General features: G+C 48.5%; 1 non-coding gene across 1 annotated transcript; it reads right to left on the bottom strand.

Moving 5' to 3' along the window:
* Positions 1 to 5,332: 5,332 nt before the first annotated feature.
* Positions 5,333 to 5,439, bottom strand: LOC132653246 (U6 spliceosomal RNA). Its single transcript, XR_009591028.1, has one exon. It is a non-coding gene; the product is annotated as a U6 spliceosomal RNA (small nuclear RNA).
* Between the last annotated feature and the right edge of the window lie 15,601 nt (positions 5,440 to 21,040).

The following is a 21,040-nucleotide window of genomic DNA, read 5'->3' as shown; positions in this document are numbered from 1 at the left end:
CAATTGAAGCCCTCTTGCCTGCTTGCCTTTTGCTGTGTTGTGTTTTGTTTGATGCTGTCCTGGAACTTGCTATGGTAGACCAGGCTGGCCTCCAGCTCAGAGGTCTGCCTTCCTCTGGGTGAAGCCTGCTTCCCTAACCATATTGATAGGAATGTGTCTAAGCTTTTCCTGGGCTGGAGGTGTAACACATTTGCAGTACATTTTTCCTAGAGCACAAAGTTGGATACCTAGCTCCTAGGAGAAAAATTAACAGTTTTCTGTCTTCTTTTTTAAGATTGGGTCTCATGTACCCAAGGCTGGCCTCAAACTCAGTATGTAACCAAGGATGACCTTGAACTTCTGATTTTCTTGTCTCTACTCAGAAGTGCTAATTTCTAAGCTTGTGTGTGCCTCCATGCTAATTTACAAAAAGCTGGGGATAAGAGCACTTACTGAACAAACCTAGGAACGTGAGTTTGAATCCCCATCAGCCACAAAATAATAATAATAATAATAAAATAAAAAAGGCTGGGCAGGGCCATATGCACGCCCAGAACAGAAGGAGGGGGTTGCTGGCTTTCAGCCCAGCGCTAAGTTCAGTGAAGGCCCCTGTTTCGAAGGAATAAAGCAGAGATGATGGGGCAGAACACAGGCCATCAACCTCTGGCTTCCAAATGTGTGCATGAGGATATGCCACAGGCAGAGGTCCACAAGCACCACACTCACATATATGTGTACGCATTAATCCACAGTTCTTCCTGGTGGGTATCAGTATCCCCCAGAAAACAGCTCTCTCGTCCAGTTTCTTCTCTACTGTTAATTTAGGTCCCAAACACCTAAAGTAGCTTTGCCAGACCCTCACCAGGCTCAGTACAAACCCAGCACAGTTCCAGCCACTGGGACTGGCTGTTCCCTGGCCCAGCTGCTTGTTGATGGAGCCTGGAGCCTGCTGTATCTGTTTAGTATGTCTCTGGCTCAGTTTACTTCCGCACGATAAGTCTGTGTCTCCCTGCCCACCCTTAGCTGATTAAACGGTCCATTTCAAACCTATGGCGAGTGTTAACCTGCCAAGAAAGAAACTTCTGTTTGTCTATTAATGTCACTGAAACAAATGTCCACAGACTCGGTGCTTAACCGGAGGCCCACTCTGAGGCCCTGAGCTCAGGCTCCCAGAACCCACCTAGAGGTTGAGCTTGGCGATGGCTCTCAATTCCGGCAACAGCGACATGGAAGGCAGGGACGGTGGATCCCTGGAAGCTTACCGGCCACGGCCGGGCTCGCTTGGTGACGCTCTAGACCAGCGGCCCACTCTCAGATGAAAGGTGGAAGGCTCCCGGGGAACAATGTGGGAGGTGGACCTCTGTCCTACACACGCACATGTGTGAGCACACACACTCACACACATGTGCAGCCAGACACATATGAGTACCTACACATGTGAGGAATAGGGAAACAGATTCACTCTCCAACAGATCCGGAGGTCGTCAGGTGTTAGCTGCACCAGTTCCTCAGAGGCGTCAAGTAGACAAAATGTTCTTTAGTGTTTGGTGGTCACCTGCATACCCAGGCTTGTGCCCTCACCCTCCAGTCACTCAGATCTCCAACTTCTGTCACCCCTACCCCTGCTCCTTCCTTGATCCTGTCTCTATTTGATAAAGGTTGCTAAGGTTACAATCCTGACCCTCCTGAGAACCCAGTAATCTCACCCCAGACCCCAACTCATTTGTAACTTCAAGTCTGTTGCCTTAATCAGTGATGTACAGTGTTTCCCCATCTGGGCTTAACACAATGCCATCCTGAAGTAGAAAATGCTGTGGTTTAGTAGTCATGGCAACTAGAACAGAAAAACATCGTGATACCCAGGCTTATGGTAATGATGATGGAATTACTGCACAAATTAATAGATGAGGGGAAGGTGGAAAGACCCTAAGGTGGGGTTTCAGGTGTTGCTTCTACTCCCTCCCTCTTCCCTCACCGAAAGGGATCTTGGGAGAGTCTAGGCTATACAGAAAGTGGAAGGTTAGGTAAACAGATGATTGCATGTGGGTTCCATGGAGTGGGACTCTGCAAAAATATAGCTGTTTGGGGGTTCCCCTTTGCGCCTGTGAGTAAACACAATAAACTCATCGGTTTCACCAAGTTGAACTCAGGTGAAATTGTGCTTTGGTCTGTCATGGATGTCTGGGTGAACAGGTGTTTGTTTAAAGTTTCGTGGGAAAAGTTAACAGCAGAAAACAACCACAGATTCTAGGGGACTCAGATAAATATTTAACCTGCCGCAGTGAGGGGAGGAACCACCATTACATTAAATTATGGGGTCGGGGGAGGGGTGGCTCATTCGGTGAAGTACTTGCTGTGCAAGCGGAAAAGCCAGCGCCTGCGCAAAAGCATAGGGCAGAGGCGAACAGATCCTGGCGCTCCCTGCTCAAGCAGGCGAACCTAACTGCAGAGCCTCAGATGCCGTTAGGGACCTTGCTTCAAGATACGATCACAGCTCCTGAGAAAAGCCACCCAAGGTTGACCTCCGGCTGCTGCGTGTGTCTACATACACACACATATGTGCAGCTACACACAAATAAAAGTTAAACTAAACCAGGGCTTCCTGGAAACTGGATTCAGACTTCAGAGGACAAAATGACAGCTCTTCCATGTCTGAGGCCCGCAGGCGTGGAAATGAACCACAGAATACACCGTTGCTGGGACCTTTCTTAGAACTATGCTATGGCAGTCAGCTGACCGGACTAGACCAACCTTGGGGACCTAAAAAATAGAGAGGCCCCACAAAGGGGGCTCCAGGGTCCAGCAGGTCAATATTCCAGGAGGTGGCTGTCCTAGTTGGCTTTTCTGTTGCTGTGACAAATGCCACAATCAAAAGAAAGTTGGAGAGAAAAAAAAAGTTAATTTGGCTTAAAGAAATCCACCTCGAAAGAAAACCAGGGTGGGCGCTCAGGGCAGGAAGCTGGAGGCAAGAACTGAGCAGAGGAGCAAGGCTCACTGGTGCCTCCTCAGACAAGCTGGATCAGATCCAGGGTGGATCAGGACGCTCGTTCCGAGCTTAATCCCCTCCACGTGCCCTGTGACACATGCTCACCTACACCCACTCACATCACACACACTCACAGATAAGACCCAAACCATTTAATGTTAAAAATAAATAAATCACAAAAACCCATAGGCTAGACAGGGCTGGGTAAACCACAGCCTGCGCAGCACACTTGGGCAGCCCGTTCTTTACGTATTGTCTGCGGCTGCGCGCCTTGGCGGCTGCGCTTGCTCTGCAGCACTGAGAGCCAGCCTCGGAACCCACAACTTTACCAACTTGGCCTCGTCTAGAGAGGCTCGCTCAGCTGTTTTACGAAGCCAAGGTATTTTTGATGTCCAAACCTAACGAAGGACAAAACACAAAACCTGTAAGCTAAAGCTGTTTTTGTTTTTTTTTTTTTTTATGTACATTTAGGTGTTTGGCCCGCACGTCTGTGTTCGGGTGTGGGGACCTCTAGAACTGATTACAGACCTTTGTGAGCTGCCATGTGGGTGCTGGGATTTGAACATGGGTCCGTCTGGAAGCGCAGCCAGTGCTCTTAACCTCTGAGCCATCTCTCCAGCCCCATAAGTAGGCAAGTACTTATACTTTAAAGATTCAAAACAAGTCAAATGAATGAATGATGATCCTCCTAGCACTTTCCCAATTTTCAGCCTCTACTTGTTAGGAAGTTTTGGTCCTTTTATGTGAATGTAATGTCTTTATTACTCCACTCAGGTGCGCAGGGGAGACAGAGCTGATCTGGCGGCTCCCAGGGCCTCCTGGAGCTGAGCTTAGGCCCATAACTCATTTTCAGACAACCAGACCTGTGGAAAATCTGCTGGAGACTTCTGGGAGTTTTGTTTTCTTTTTTTCTTCTGTTATTTTCAGTGTATCTCTTTTGCCTGCACATGTCTGTGCGGTGCCCTCTAGGCCAGAAAGGGGCACTGATCTGGATCCTCTGCGACAGGAGTTACCAACAGCTGTGGGCGCCCCTGTGGAACCAAGCCCCAGTCCTCTGGAAGAGCAGCCAGAGCTCTTAACCACCAGCCAACTCCCCAGCCCCCACGCAGCAACCCCCACCACTATTAACGAAACCCGGTTTCCCTGTAGCCCTAGATGGCCTGGAACTTGCTATGTAGACCAGGCTGGCCTGGAACTCACAGAGATCCTCCTGCCTCTACCTCTACACTAGTTTTGCATTCTTATAAAAACAGAGGAGGCTGGGAATGTAGTTCAGCTGGCAGAGTGAGCACCTAGCCTGTTTGGAGCCATGGGCTCAGTTTCCAGCACTGAATAAGGCAGGCATGGTGGACCTGCCTGTAACCATAGCGTTTAGGTGCTGAAGGCAAGAGGTTCAGAAGCTCAAGGTCATCCTCTACTACACAGTAAATTCAAGGCCAATGACAGCCTGAAGAATCATGAAACCATAGCTCAATAATAATATTAACAGTGAGGTGGGATTGCACCCATCTTTAACCTCCGAATTCAGGATGTAGAGGGAGGCAGGCCTCTGCTGTGAGTTCCAGGCCATCGGGGGCTATATAGTGACATCCTGTTTAAAAAATAAAAAATAAAAAGCCAGGTAGTGGTGCACACACGCCTTTAAGCTCAGCACTCAGAAGGCAGAGGCAGGTGGATCTCTGAGTTCGGGCCAACTTGGTCAACAGAGCAAGTTCTAGGACAGCCAAGGTTACACAGAGAAACCCTGTCTCAACAAGAAACAAAAATTGAGAGCTGGCTTTGCTATGTAGCCTAAACTGGCTTTGAATTTGAGATCCTTCTGCCTCAGCTTCCCAAGTGCTAAGATTACAGGTCCATTCCACCAGACCTGAACTAAAAATGTTTTTTTTTTTTTAAGGCCTTAGGAGCCAGGTGTTGTTACTGTTATTTTTACAAAATTGTTTCTCAGTTTCTCTCCTAACCCAGCTATCACACACATAATTGAGACTCTGCTACATTTGTTTAATAATGAGCTTCACAACACCATAACTGAGCAGTTAGTATTCTATTCTTAGCCCTCTGAACTAATGTGGCTTCTTCTGAGCCTACATCCCAGAGATACTTGTACGTTGTAGCTTGCATGATCCAACTCCTTCTCCTGATGTCTCTCCTAGACTTCTGCCTGTGGCTGAATCCCCTACTTTCTCTTGTAACTCCTCTTCCTCAGGCTGGCAGGAAGTTCAGCCTCATTCTCTCCCCTGCTCAGTGATTGGCTGTAAGCTGCTTTATTGGCATCTCAAGGGACAGTTGGGGAGCAGAGTTGATATAACATTGAGACAGGAGATTCTCAGAACAAGGATTACAACCTGATATGGTGGGGTACAGAAATCAGCATTTGAACGCTTCACAGATTTGTGTGTCATCTTTGCACAGGGGCCACGCTAATCTTCTCTGTATTGTTCCAATTTTAGTATATGTGCTGCCTAAGCAAGCACCAGAAATCAGAATTTGAATTGCACAATAACCTTATGCCTACAAAGTGTGTTGGCACATGACTTTACTCCCAGCACTTGGAAAGCAGAGGCAGGTAGATCTCTGTGAGTTCAAGGCTAGCCTGGTCTACACAGTAAGTTCCCAGGCTACAAAGTGAGACTCTGTCAAAAAAAAAAAAAAAAAAAAAGGTCTTGTCCATGGAGCTAGACCTCAGCAGTTCAAGCACTTGCACTCTTCCAAAGGACCTGAGTTTGGTTTCTAGCGACTACTTGGTGGCTCACAGACATCTGCAACTCAGGTTCAAGGGGCTCCCACACCCTTGCGTGACCTCCACACACACTGTATGCACGAGGTGCACATACCTGCGTGCAGACAACCACAAACACACAAATTCTTTTTAAAAATTGAAGTAAAACGTCTCATCCAAATGTGCAGGTATTCTTTTTCCAACCTCCTGACTCCCATCTCTCCATGCTCAGATTCCAGCCCTTCCACCTTCATGAAGGCTTCACCCCTAAGCCGAGAGCTGAAGGTGACCGTGGAGAGCTGGGAGCAGGAGAGGTGGGCTTCCTGAGGGAAGAGCACACCAGCTGGTTCCATTTCCAAATAGTCATCCCTAAAAGCATACATACAAGTCACACTGTGTGGGCTGAACGGGTTCTGTTCAGGAATGTGTGTCTGTACATACACAAACATGCAATAACAACCAGTGAGGGACGAGACCATAAAGTGGAGCGCAGAGGACGGCAGGGTGTTGTTGTTATTTCAACCTCAAAAATAAACAACAAAACAAAAACCAGTAGAGCCTGGCGTGGTGGCACGTCCAGATCCATCGCCACACCCACGCGTCCACCACACAGACAAACATACACGTGAGATTTTTAAAAAGTTTTCTTTCCTTATGTGTCTGTGCGAATGTGTGCAGTCCTGGGGGCGCTGTGTGTCTGTGGAGCCCAGATCTGCTGAAGCTCCCGGTGGTTATGAGCTGCCTGCCATGGAGGGGCCAAGCTCAGGTCCTCGACAAGAGGCACGATCACTTTAAACACTAGGCCACCTCCCCAGCCCCAATCATATAAAATAAAAACGTTAAAAGAAGCTACCAAGGCTGTATGACTGTGTTGATATGCAGGCCTGTCTTCTGAGCTACTAGACAGCTGAGCCAGAGGGACCGCTGGGGAGCAGGAGCTTGCTACCAGCAGAACACGGTGAGACACCGTCTCAAAATAAAGTTAAAAAAATACAATAATGGCTAATGGCGACATTGTCTCACAAGCCCCAGCTTTCAGTCAGACCTCCCTGAACTGTCCTTGGCAAGGATGGAGCCAGGAGCACTTGCATCCAGCAGAATCCAGCTGAGCCCTGTCACCACTGTCCCCTGTAAAGTGGGACAGGACCTTATTCAGGACAACATCAAGGACATGATCTCTTGCCCAATTAAGAACCAGATGGGAAATAAGACAATGATAATGAGTATTTAAAAGTGTTTTGAGAAACAAGTTTTTGTGTAGCCCAGCCTGACCTTGAACTCCTGACTTTCGGGCCTCTAGTTCTAAGTACTGGGGTTCCAGGAGTGTTCTCCATGCCTGAATCCTGTGGTGCTGGCGTGCACTCCAGGCTTCCTTGATGCTGGACGAGCACCTTACTGAGTGTCTACTTTAATTCTCCAGGTGACTGAAGCTGTGAGCGGCCTCAGACCAAAGGGTCCTAGGCCGTCTGTCTCCCTTTTTTAGTCAAAACCCTTGTGAAGGAGCTGACAAACGCTTTACTTGGATTTTTGTCTTCCCCGAGTAGCTACCCTCTCCTGAACTATCCGGAAAGTGTAAGGAGGGCTACTGCCCACGGCATGCTTCCAAAAAGCTTCCGATGGGTCGATCGCCCCTCAGTCCCCTCTGAAAGACAAGGAGAGTCACCGCCAGATCGCGCGAAGCTGCTTCCCTTGCACAGTGGCTCTGTCCCAGGGACAGACTGTACACGCCTGACACCCAGTGGCCAGAAGGCACATGTGCAGAAGCGGTTTGTGGCTTCGCGCAAGACCCCGGGGGTGACAGCTGATCTCTAGAGCTCTAAAGGATAGACGAAGGAAGGTGCCGCAGGGGAGGCCTGACCTTGGAAGCTCTTAGGAACCCGAGGTGACTCGAGGCTGGCTGATGAGGGGGAGATGTCTAGAAAGAGGTGCTTGGAAATGTAAGAAATTTGTGGTGCAGGACAACAGGGTACCTGTTTATAGAGAAAGCAATCAGAAATTGTCTGACGGGGCCGGGGCCGGGGCTCAGCGGCGGATAGGGTGCTTAGCGTGATGGAGGCCCTGGCTTCCGTTCCTCTAACACAAGCCTCAATTTGTTTAATTGAGGCGAAACTAGGATTGTGTAACATAACACTAACCTTTTGTATGTATGGTTTTATTTGTTTGTTTTGATGGTACAGAAGACAGATACGGGCGTGGGGATTCTGCCCCTACCTTGGCACGTGTGTGACGGTCAGAGGACAATTTTGTGGACTCTCCTTCCCCCTTTATGGGGCTAGAATTCAGGTTGTCAGGCTTGTGTGACAAGGACCTTTACCTGGTGAGGCCTCCTGTTTGTTTGTGAGACAGGATCTTGCAGTATAACCCAAACTGGCTTTGAACTGACTGTGTATCACAGACTAGGCTCAGACCCATCATCCTCCTGCTGCAAGCTCCAGAGAGCAGAGATCAGGGCGTGCGCCTCCACACTAGGCTGGCATCACCCTCTCGGCGCGCAGCTCAGGGGCTGAGGCTGTACCTCAGCTGGTAGAGTTCTTGCCTGGCATGCAAGAACCCTGGGTCATATCCGTGACACTGCGTAAACTGTGCGTGCTGGTGCACATCCAGCATGAAGAGGGGGACAAGGGGATCAGAAGTTCAAAGCCATCCTCAGAAGCATGGCAAGTTTGGGGCCAGCCTGGGATATAAGTGATCTGGTCTCAAACCGAGAGTCGAGTTCAGAGGGGATTGCAGGTGGCACAGAACACTCCCATCTCTGCTGAAGACAGAGCAGACAGCTTCCCTTCCTCTCTGACTTATCCTCCACCCTGACACGTGACTTAAGAATCACTAACAACTTGGCACCTGCCCCACTTTGAGGAATGCAAATTAAGAAAATGACATCGGGAGTTGAGATGGCTTAGATGTTAAGAGAACTCAGCACTTTTGCAGAGGGCCCAGGTTTGGTTCCCAGCACCCACATGATGGCTTGCAACTCTCTCTAACTCCAGTTCCAGGGGATCTAATGCCTCTTCTGACCTCTGTGGGCACTGAATACATACAGTGCACATACATTCATGTAGGTAGTCACACATATACATAAAATAAAAATGGATATACTTTTTAAAGATATCATTGGTTGGGCATGGTGGTGCACACTTTTAATCCCGGCCCTCAGCAAAGACAGGTGGACCTCTGTGAGCTCCAGGCCCACCCAGGCTATGTAAGAGACCTTGTTTTGTACAAGGAGGAAAGAAGTAAGAGCTAGTGTTTATGCAGCAAGGTAACCTGGAACAGGGCCCGAGTCCATGAGTCTTGCGTGCATGCAATCACACACACCGGCAGCCTCCCGCCTGGCTTCTTTTGCCCAGTGTGCCTTTGAGGCCCAGCTGCACTCAACCATGTATCCATACTTCATTGTTTTGTGACAGGGTAATATAGTGTGGTTCTCGTCAAAAGATCTTAATTGGTTTTCATGTCTAGAATTAGGGGAAACTTCATTCCATACTATAGAATTAAGTGTTTTGATGAGCCGAGCAGAGAGGGCTGTCTTCACAGATTGATCAGGGCTAAAGAAAGCAGCAGCAGGGGCCAGTGAGCTAAATAGCTCAGTGGGTAAAAGCTCCTGCTGGCAAGGCTAAGGATCTTAGTTCAATCCCCAGGACCCATGTGGTGGCAGGAAAGACACAACTCTCTAAACGTGTCCTCTGACCCCAGCTTGAGCCCCACATGAAAACCACACAGGTGCACAAAGTAAATGAAATAACAAAGCGTAGCTCTGTGAGTTCAAGGCCAGCCTGGTCTACAGAGAGAGAGTTCCAGGACAGCCAGGGCTACACAGAGAAACCTGTCTCAAGAGGAGAAAGGAAAAGGGGGGTGCTTGGTTCCCAGCACCACATGATGGCTTACAATGAAAACCACACTACATTACCCTGTCACAAAACAATGAAGTATGGATACATGGTTGAGTGCAGCTGGGCCTCAAAGGCACACTGGGCAAAAGAAGCCAGACGGGAGGCTGCCGGTGTGTGATTGCATGCATGCAAGACTCATGGAGTGAGTAAGCCGGGCCCTGTTCCAGATTACCCTGCTGCATAAACACTAGCTCTTACTCTTTTCCTCCTTGTACAAAACAAGGGAAGTGGGCTGGTGACTCCAAAATGCTTCCCTTGTCAGGCAGGGCCAGGGAGCAACATGGAAGATCAGGGGATCGAATAACAGCCGTTGTTTCAGGTCATTTCTGTGGAAGGATTGAGGCTGGAAGAAGGTCATTGCCATGTCCAATTGAAGCTGTCCTGTTTGGGAAATTGTGATCTCTCTTTAATCTTGATTTATTTGCGGAAACAAAGTTTCTTCTGTCTAGCACTATAGTGTGACTCCCTTTTTATTATTTCTTTAAGATTTAAAAAAACAATTTTATGTCCTTGGTGTTTTGCCTGCATGTGTGCCTATGTGAGGGTGTCAGAAGTTCTGGAACTGGAGCTACAGACAGGTATGAGGGGCCCTGTGGCTGCTGGGGATTGAACCTGGGATCTCTGGAAGAGCAGTCAGTGCTCTTAACTGCTGAGCCATCTCTCCAGCAACCCATGTTAATTTTTCAGCCTGGTTTGTGGGAGCCTAGTGCAAGAGTTTAGTCAAAAACCGTGTCATCTTACAATTTTAGTTAACAGTGTAACTCTGGTTTCAAGGGAGGCGAGGCAGGAGAAGCACCTGAAACCAAAAGCTAGAGACCAACCAAGCAACCGCAAGACTCCATCTGCCAGGTGGGGGGAGGGGCAGTACACAGCGTGTTTCTGCCTGGCCTCACTCGTCTGCTGTTGAGGAGTCAACCTCCTCTGTGATTTTTTTTTTTTAGATTTATTTATTTATCATTTATACAGTGTTCTGCCTGCATGTGTGCCTGCAGGGCAGAAGAGGGCACCACATCTCATTATAGATGGTTATGAGCCACCATGTGGTTGCTGGGAATTGAACTCAGGACCTTTGAAAAAAACAGCCAGTGCTCTTAACCTCTGAGCCATCTCTCCAGCCCCTCTTCTGTTATTAAGAGCATGCTGTTATAAAACTTTGTGTAATCGTTTCTTTATATTTTTTATATATTTTTATATAAATATTTTATATAAAAATATTATTTATATTTTCTTTTTTTCTTTTCTTCTTTTTTTTGGTTTTTTTGTTTGTTTGTTTTTTGTTTTTTGAGACAGGGTTTCCCTGTGTAGCTCTGGACTCACTTTATAGGCTGGCCTCCTACTCACAGAGATCTGTCTACGTTTGCTTCCCAGAGGATTATAGACGTGCGCCACCACACCTGGCCATTTAGTTATGTCTTTAAAACTTTTTTCTATTACATTTTACTTGCATGTGTGTCACATGTATGCATGCGTGTATGCATGTCACGTGCATACATGCATGCGTGTATGCATGTCACGTGTATGCATGCATGCAAGGAGAAGACATCCTGAAGAAGCTGGTTCTCTCCTTCCATTGTATGAGCACTAGGGGTGACAGCAGGTGCCATTACCCACGGAGCCATCGGGTCAGCCTGTTTGTACCTGTTGTGAGGTCTGTTTTCTCTTCTTTGGGGAATCACTTTGGAATCGCTGGGTCACATGATAATTGTGTGTTTAACTTTTTCCCATAAACTGTTGGTAGATATTCTTTCTTAGAAGGGCTTTCTATGTAGATCAGGTTGGCCTCAAACTCACAGAAATACATGTACTTCTGTGTCCCCTGCCTGTATCACCACAAATGGCCTATTTATAAATTTTTTATCTTAACTTTAATTGATTTTAACTTTAATCTCCCCCTTTTTTGGTCTTTTCCCCACCTTGATAATCTTTTAAAAACTTTAATGTTGATAGGGTTTCTCTGTGTAGCCCTGGCTGTCCTGGACTTACTTTGAGGCTGGCCTCAAACTCACAGAGCTCCCCCTGCCCCTGCCTCCAGAGCGCTGGGACTAAAGGGTGCACACCACCGCCCAGCTTTGTTTTCTTTTTTTAAACTGTATTTTTATTATTTTATTTGTATATTCTGTGTGAATGTCTGCGAACCGTGCAGAGGCCCCGGGAGGCCAGGAAAGTGTGTCAGCTCCTTGGAGCTGCAGCTACAGTCTGCTGCAGAGCCTCCCAACATGGAGGCTGCAGTGACCTATATTCTCCTGCAAGAGCAGTAGGCGACCCTAACCATGCTCTGTCTCACCAACTCTTGTTTCATGTGCTTTCTTTCCTTCTTCCTTCTTTCTTCTTTCTTTTTTCTTCCTCTCTTTCTTTTAATGATGTATTTATTTTTATTTTATGTTCATATATGCCTGCATGTATATCTGATTTAGGGTGTCAGATCCCCTGGAACAGGAGTTATAGACAGTTGTGAGCTGCCATGTGGTTGCTGGGAATTGAACCCGGGTCCTCTGGAAGAGTATCCAGTGCCCTTAACCACCGAGCCATCTCTCCAACCCCACCCCTTTTTGTTTTGTTTTGTTTTAAGGCCCAGGCTGGCCTCAAGCTCACTGCTGTACAATGCCATCAGGGCATAAGTGACAGACAGTGGCATCATTTGGGGCTACAAGTCAAGAGTACGAGCGGGCACTAGACAGCTGACTCAGGGCCTCAGAGCATTCATTGCTCTTGCAGAGGACCCAGGTTTGGTTCCACATGGTGCTCACAACCACCTGTAACTCCAGTCCCTGGGGATCCAACACCTGCTTCTGGCCTCCACAGGCATTAGACACTTACATGTTACAACACATGCATGCAAGCAAAGTGCTCATACACATAAGTCTTAAAAAAAAAAAGATTGGAGATTGGACCTGTTGACATTCCTTCATGGAAGAAGAGGTGAGTCTTGGAGCCTCACCTGCGAGTCCAACCACTCTGTCTTATAAACACACACACACACACACACACACACACACGCATGCATGCACACATGCAGCTGTGTGCAATTCTGTCCACTTGCATATGTCCTCATAATCTCAGGAGGTGGCGGAAGCCTAACTGAAGAAAGAATCCACCTCACAGCTCTGGGGACATTCCCCCCGTGCTGGAGTGAGCCTGTCCAGTGGTGAGGCTGTTTCAGGGGTAACCCTCGCTCCTGTAAGCAACAGATCACCCACGCTCTGTAGGTAGGTCCAGTACTCACTGGTTCTCAGAACTGGACATCTGGGAATGCTTTGGTTTTCAGTGCCCTATCTGGGCAGAGTAGACATCTGTTTGGCTCTCCCAGGGAACGTTCACTTTGCATGTGGCCAGGGATGCCCCTGAAATTCTCACCTTTCTGCTTCTGTCTCCCAAATGCCGGAATCACAGGCATGTGCCACTAAATGTGGTTTATGTGGTGCTGGAGACCAAATGCCTGGCCTCACTGCCTGGTCGGCGAACATTCTACCAACTCAAGTATGCCCGACTCTTGCTTTATTTTGGGGTTTTGATACAGGCTCTCGCTTCGTAGCCCAGGCCGACCTCATTTGAGCAGTGCCTTTCATGTGCGTTCGTCAGCTTATGGACGCGAATGCAGAGGCAGAGAGGATAAAAGAGCCCATTGAGAGGAAATTAATTCGACTGAAGATTCCCGTTGACATTTGCTCAGCCTGAATGGCAGCTCGGCAAACAGAACAGCTTGTCCCAAATCTCTGGAATGGCCTCTGTCATAACATTATGCTTGAAAACCACCTCTAGCCGAAAACGAGACTGGACGGCGCGAATGTGAATTAATTAAGCTGAAAGAGAGACCTCCGAACAAGCATTTCTCTAATGTGTCTCTATTCAAACCTTCCAGGTCACTAATTGGTCATGTTTTCTTTAAAAGGAAAATGTAATGAGGGGAAACATTGGGTCAGTGTACAGTAAATATCCCCGATTTGACATCCACAGGGAAGGGGCCACTTGGCACAAATGAATGTTCTAGAAAACTTGCGCTGACCCTCGAAAGCTCCCATTATTAATTCATTAAAAGTTTCAGACAAAGCGCCCTACCACACACACACACACACACACACACACACACACACACGACAGGGTTTTACTTTAGAGCTCTGTTCTGGAACCCACTCTGTAGACCAGGCTGGCCTTGAACTCACAGTGATTCCCCCTGCCTCTGACTCCAGAGTGTTAGTGCTGAGTGCTTAAACCACCATGCCTGGTTTCAGAAAAAAAGCTGTCTGAAACAGTGTGTGTTTGTCTGTCTCCCTTCCTCTGTGTGGACACCCACATTTGTAGGCCAGAGGTCAGTGTGAGGCATCTTCCTCCATGCCTCTCAACCTTAGTTTTTGAACCTAGAGAGCTGATTTGACTAGACTGGCTGGTCAGAAAGCCCCAAGATCTTCTCGTCTCCACACCCATCAGCCCTGGTGTTACAGGTGCGTGCAATCACACTCAGCTTTTTTCAATCCAGGTGCTGGGCTCTGGTCCTCACCCTGCATGGTGAGCACTTCACCGGCAAAGCCATCCCAGCCCTCCAGCCTTCTAAAAAGAGAAAGAGTCAGGCTATCTGCCCGACAGCCTGTGAGCCTGAGAGCTTGAAGGCGGAGCCCCTGCCTGCAAAGCCTCCAAACACTGCCAGGGAGGCTTCCCGTCAGGCCGCTTCCCAGAGGCAGCCAGCTGCCCCAAATTGAGGATGCAAAAGCCTGGGGTGATTACAGCCCACATTTGAATGATGAAAGCCTACTCTCACTCCCTTCCTGTTGAGAGCAGGTGGCTTTTTAATGAGCATCCTGGGAGCTGAGAATAGCTTTCCGACGATGAAACAAGTGTGTTCAAGACCAGCAGGCCAGCCCAGAGCAGGGTCTAGGAGCTCCTGCTTTTGTGTGATCGGGAGTGAAAACCCAGGAAGATCCAGTGTAATTAAATTTTATCTTTTGTTTGTTTGTTTGAGTCAGGGTTTCTCTGGGTAGCTCAGGCTGGCCTCAAACTCAGAGATTCACCTGCCTCTGCCTCCTGAGGATTAAAGACATACACCACCAGGTCTGGCTTTTATTTGTTTGTTTGTTTATGGCTTTTCAAAACAGGGTTTCTCTGTGTAGCTTTGGCTGTCCTATAACTCACTTGTGGACCAGGCTGGCTTAGAACTCACAGAGTTCCACCTGCCACTGCCTCCTGAGTGCTGGGATCATAGTACATGACTATGCCTGGCTAATTTTTTTTTTTTTTTTAAGACAGGGTCTCGCCATGTATCCCTGGCTGGCCTTGAACTCATAGAGCTCCACCTGCCTGTTTTCCCAAAGCCAACTGGGTAGCTGTGTGGTGGTGCACACCTATAGCGCCAGCTACTCAGGAAGATAAGAACAAAGGACCGATAGAGCCCAGGAGCTCAGGACCAGCCTGGGTAATGCAGGGAAATTCTCTTCTCAATTAAAAAGCAAGTCAGATATGATGGTACGCACCTGAGGCAAGCACAGAGGCTCTTGAGTTCACGGCCAGATTGGGTTAGCACGGCTCTGGGTTGGTTGATTTCGTTTTTGTTTGGGGTGGAGAGTGAGTTGCTACTGTTGTTGGGTTTGCCTTTAAAGCAAAACAAAACAAAACAAAGACTTACTTTTTACGATTGTATGTGTATGGATATTTCGCCTGCATGCACACACGTGTACACCAAGCCACGTGAATGCCTGGTGCCATGGGTCCCCTGGAACTAAATTTACGGACAGTTGTGAGCCTCCATGTGGGTGTTGGGATTCAAACCCCAGGTCCTCGAGAGGAGCAGCCACCGCCCCCAACCACTGGGCCGTTTCTCCAGCACCTGCTCTTGCCTTTGGAGGCAGGGCCTCAGGTGGCTCAGGCTGGCGGCAGGTTCCCATATAGCTGAGCATGAGTGTGACCTTCTGATCTTCCTGCCCCCCTTCCCCACATGACTACAGGTGTGTTCCACCCACACGGTATCTACTCACTTATAAGTGGATAATAGACCTATAAGATAAGACAGCGTAAACACACTAAAATCTGTACACCTAAAGAAACTAAACAAGAAGGAGGACCCAAAGTAAGATCAGTCCTCACTTAGAAAGACAAATGGGATGGACATTGGAAGAAGGAGAAAACAAGAAGCAGGACAGGAGCCTACCGCAGAGGGCCTCTGAAAGACTCTACCTAGCAGTGTATCAAAGCAGATGCTGAGACTCAAGACCAAACTTTGGGCAGAGTGCAGGGAATCATATGAAAGAAGAGAGAGTTAGTAAGACCTGGAGAGAACAGGAGCTCCACAAGGACCAAATATATCTGGGCACAGGGGCTTGTCTGAGACTGATTCTCCAACCAGGGACCATGCATGGTTATAACCTAGAACCCCTGCTTGGATGTAGCCCATGGCAGCTCAGTATCCAAGTGGCTTCCCTAGTAAGGGGAACAGGGACTGTCTATGGCATGAAATCTATGGCTAGCTCCTTTATCTCCCCAGCCACTCGTGGGAGGAGCAGCCTAGTTAGGCCACAGAGGAGTACACTGTAGCCAGTCCTGGTGAGACCTGATAAGCTAGGGTCAGATGGAAGGGGAGAGAAGACTTCCCCTATCAGTGGACTTAGAGAAGGGCAAGGAGGAGATGAGGGAGGGAGGGTGGGATTGGGAGGGAATGAGGAAGGGAACTATAGCTGGGACACAAAGTAAATAAACTGTAATTAATATAAAAAAAGAAAAAAATTATAATTAAAAAAACAAGTGTGTTCCACCATGCCTGGTTTATGGGATTGAACCAGCTTTGTGGATGCCAATCAAGCACTCTCCTGCCTGAGCCACATCCCCAATCCCAAGACTATTTAAAAAAGAAAGAAAAAGAAGGAAGGAAGGAAAGTCAAGCCAAGTGGAATACCACACTTGTGTAATTCCAGCACATTGGAGGATCAGGAATTCAAACCTTGGCCACCTTATTCATTATTATTATTCTGAGACAGGGTTTCTCTGTGTAGCCTTCACTGGCCTGGACTTCACTGGCTTTGTACACCAGGCAGAGCTCAGACTCACAGAGATCCACCTGCCTCTGCTCCCTTAGTGCTGGCATTTAAGGAGTGGGTCAACATGCCTGGGTATATTATCTTTTTATATTTAATCAATATTAAAAATGTCCTTGAGAGGGCCTGGGGATGTGGGTAGCTCACCGGCAGAGTACTTGCCCAGCATGTGTGAGAAAGCCTTGGGCTCCATGTACAGCATGAAAAAAATTATTTTTTTTTAATTTTGAGAGGCCTGGAGAGATGGTTCAGCCATTGAGAGCGCTTTCTGTTTTTCCAAAGAATACGGGAGTTCAATTCCTATCAACCATATAGTGGCTCACAACTATCTGTAACTCCTTTTCCAAGGGATCTGATGCCCTCTTCTGGCCTCTGCAGGTACCAGGAATACACAGATACACATGCAAACAAAATACCCATACACATAAACTAAACTAAAATAAAATAAGATTAAAAATTACTTTAAGTTTGTTTTGTTTTGTTTGGGACAGGGTTTCTCTCTGTAGCCCTGGCAGGCCTGGAACTCACTATGTAGACCAGTAAGTATGGCCTCTAACCCACTGAGATCTGCCTGCCCCTGCCTCCCTCCACCCGGAGCTGGGATTAAAGGTGTATGTGACCGCATCCAGCACCATTTATTTTAAAATTGTTCTTTGTTTTGTTTTCAAAAAGGGTTCGAAGACAGGGTTTTTCTTTGTAGCCTTGCCTGTCACTGGACTTGCTTTGTAGACCAGGCTGGCCTTGAACTCACAGAGGTCTGCCTGCCTTTGTGTGTGCTGGGATTACAGGCGTGCGCCACCACATGCCACTATTTAGTTTATTTTTAATAACATGTATGTATATGTGCCTTATGTAGATATGTGAACGTGTTAGGGGGAGGTGCCCTAGAGGCCAGAAGATAGTATTGGATCTCCAGGCACTGGAGTCACAGGTGGTTGTGGGCTACCAAACATGGGTGCTGGGAATCAAACTTGGGTCTTCTGCAAGAGGAGCATGTGTGCCTAACCACTGGGCCATCTCTCTAGCCTCTAAGCCTCCAGCCTTTACATTGTTTTTTTTTTTTCATTAATTAATTTACTTTACATCCCAGTAGAAAGTCCTCCTTCCTCTCCCCTCAGTCTCTCTCCCCTCCCCCTGCTCCCCCTCCTCTCTTCAAATAGTTTTTTTCTTTAAATAGTTTTTAAGACATTCCTTTATTCTGTGTGTATGGTTGGGTTTGCCTGGGAGTGTGTTTGTACACCACCTGCATCTAGTGGCCACAGAGGCCTGAAGAGGGTGTTGGAATCCCTGGAGCCAGAGTCAAGAGCTGCCAGTGTTCTTGCCACTAAGAAAGACACCCTGCAAGGAAGGGTGGTGTTTCAGACCCATCCTACAGATGAGCAAAATGAGGCTCAGAGGTATTAACCTCCCCAAGCAAAACAGAGGGAGTAGCACTGCCAGAGCCAGGCAGTGTAAGCACCCGAGATGGCCTGCTGGGGGCGTCCTTCCTTCACCTGCTGAATGCTCACAGCCATCCTCTTGCTGGGAGTTGCCTGGCCCAAGGCAGCCCCAGCTAACACTGATGCCTAGGTGCCACGGCCAGCCTCGTCTGGGTTAGAACCAAGTGTCCCTGCAGGTTCAGCTCCCTGCCTCAGTTTCTTCTTCTGCCCAGCCATGCCTTCACTGTTGACTTGAGTGTCTCTCCTAAGGGACATTATATTCACAAGGTCCCAGGACAGCAAACCTCTGCAAGGCTTCCAGCACTCTTGCCCATAAACTCCTCCCTGGACGGGCAGGGAGTGGCCACAGGAACAAAGGTGCCTCTCCAGAGGGAGGAGCATTCTCCCGAGGGACCTGGACAGGCGTTTCTCGAGGGTACAGCACGCTCATTCCACATGTTTGCCAAATGCTGAGTGACCTCTGCCCTGCTGACCACAGAGCCTTTTAGAAGCTCAGACGTCACTTCCTAGGAAAGTGGTGAGTGAGCCACCTGCCTTTTGAGGACATGCGCACACACAGACAGACACAAAGCAAGCAATAAGAATAACGTTGCCATGGCATTTGAGGAGCCCGCCGAGCAACGGAAGCTTCTTGTTTGTTTTGTTCACAGAGTCTTCCTTTCTTGTCCAGACGGGCCTCAAACTCTCCATCCTCCTGCCTCAGCCTCACAAGTATTGGAATTACTAGTCTGCACCATCAAAGCTAGTCACCCTGGAGCTTTGACAATTGGATACCAAGTTGCCTTCCGACTCCCTCCCAGGGCCCATATGTCCTAGATCCCCTGGGTCCCCTGGCTTGCTGCCAGCCTCTCAGGCCTGGAGTGTGCCTTGACGCTGACAACAGAGGTACCCAGTCTGTACTGCTGCCTCCTGGCAGCCTGAGGGGTTAATGACTAAAAACCGCTCACTAATCTTGAACTCTGTCCTGCACAGCCTGTGGCCACCTGACCTCTGGGTAAATTCTGTTCAGCTTTTTCTGAGCAGTGAAAGGAACTTTTGGGAATATGCCCTGGCCAGTGTTTAACCCTCCACTGGGGAGACAAGAACAGAAAGAGGCTAAAGAAAGTGGATCGCAGGGGGAAAGGTGGATTCTGCCTATCTTCAGAGCCAAGGTCTTCTCTGCATAACCAGGGCATAAACTTAACTCTTGACAAAGTCTTTGCAAACAGAGAGGGTGCACCCTGACTTTCTTTGGTGGTCCCCTTAGATTCAACTCAGAACCCTTGGGGGCAGAGGAGGCAAGGAGGGAAACCTGATTGGACCTCACCCCTGACTTCCAACTGCCACGCATCTCTTTCCCTCCTCTAAGCCCCAGCTCAAAGCGGCCCAGGGCACACGTTCCTCACTTCCCGCCCACACACACCCGCTTTATTGTTTTCTAACAAGAGGATTTAGTCACCAAACACATTATACACTACTAGGTGTAGTGCCGAGCACCTGCAGAGTCCTCTGGAAACGGAGCTGCAGACAGTTGTGAGCTGTCACGTAGGTACTGGGAACCGAACCCGGGTCCTCCGGGGGAGTAGCCAGTGCACTGGCTAGCCGTCTCTCCAGTCCTCACACCCCTTGTGTTATACCTGATCCTGATTCTGGTCACAGGCAAATCTGTGTGGATGCCAGAAATTACATCGTGCAGAATTGCCTCTGCAGCAAAAACAATGACAATCCACATGCTATGCAGACGGTTATGAGCTGCCTCGGGGTGCTGGGAACTGAACCCAAGAGCTCCCCAAGAGCAGCCAGGCTCTTAATCACTGAGCCGTCTCTCCAGCCCTGACCTGTTTCATCCATATGTGTGTGTCCTCTGTGTGGGCGTGTGCACATGAGGGCAGGTGGCCATGGAGGTCAGAGGCATGAGATCCCTCTGGAGCTGGGTTGCAGGCCGTTGTGAGTTGCCCAGTGTGGGCGCTGAGAACCAAACTTGGGTTCCCTGCAAGAGCAGTGTGCGCTCTTAACCACTGAGCCATCTCTCCAGCCCTGAAAGCATTTTGTTTGTTTGTTTTTCGAAACAGGGTTTCTCTGTGTAGCCCTGGCTGTCCTGGACTCACTTTGTAGACCAGGCTGGCCTCAAACTCATGAAGATCCGCCTACCTCTGCCTCCCAAGTGCTGGGATTAAAGGTGAGCACCACTATGCCCAGCAGGATTTTTTTTTAATATATATACTTGGTTGCTCTATGCAATTGCAATGAGCTGTTATGCACCAAACTCTCCTGCAGTCCTTTATCAGGGCCAGGACTGAAAGCCATGGTAGGCAAATGCTCTGCCACTGAGCTCGCCTCCAGCTCTCTGGACAGTTTTTGTGTTTTGGAGTGCTCTGGGTGGACCTAGGCCACTGCCCACGCTAGGCAAATGTTCAGCAGTGTGCTTCACACCCTTTTCTGTGGTTTTTGCTTCTGAGATAAGGTCTTACTGTTAGGAAATGTGCGAAATGTGAGGGTTACACGTGGGTCCACAAATCACACCACGAGATCGGTTCCACGTAGAGGTTTATTAGGGGAAGGGGGTTACAGAGAGGGAGAGAGGGAGAGAGAGAGAGAGAGAGAGAGAGAGAGAGAGGGACAGAGCCAGAGAGAGGAAGAGGAAGAAAAGAGAGCGAAAGGGGAGGGCCCCAGTTCTCTTATAGGGTGACCCAGGGACGTGCGCAGGTAGTCTAGGTGTCTTCACAACTGCCTGATAACCGGTCTATCAGGTCCCTTGAAGCTGGCCATAGAAGTGCCTGCTTACTGATCCAACACTTAATCAATAGGGTCTCAAACTCACGACCCTTCTGCCTCAGTCTCCAGAGTACTGAGGTTTAGAGCCACACCAGACAGTCTAATAAATGTCTATACTGCTTTTTCTCAATTGCCTTCAGCTCAAAATAAGTCTTAGGGCAGACTGGAATGTTTTGGAGCGGCCTACTCTGCCACCTTCACTAAAGACTCAGCTTCATCTTCTCAACAGATGGTGTGGGTGAGTCTGGGGAGTGGGT

This window comes from Meriones unguiculatus, chromosome 3, assembly GCF_030254825.1.
Source record: "Meriones unguiculatus strain TT.TT164.6M chromosome 3, Bangor_MerUng_6.1, whole genome shotgun sequence".
Taxonomy (NCBI): Eukaryota; Metazoa; Chordata; class Mammalia; order Rodentia; family Muridae; genus Meriones; species Meriones unguiculatus.
Note: the sequence above shows the minus strand (reverse complement) of the source record. Positions and strands in the feature narration are given on the sequence as shown.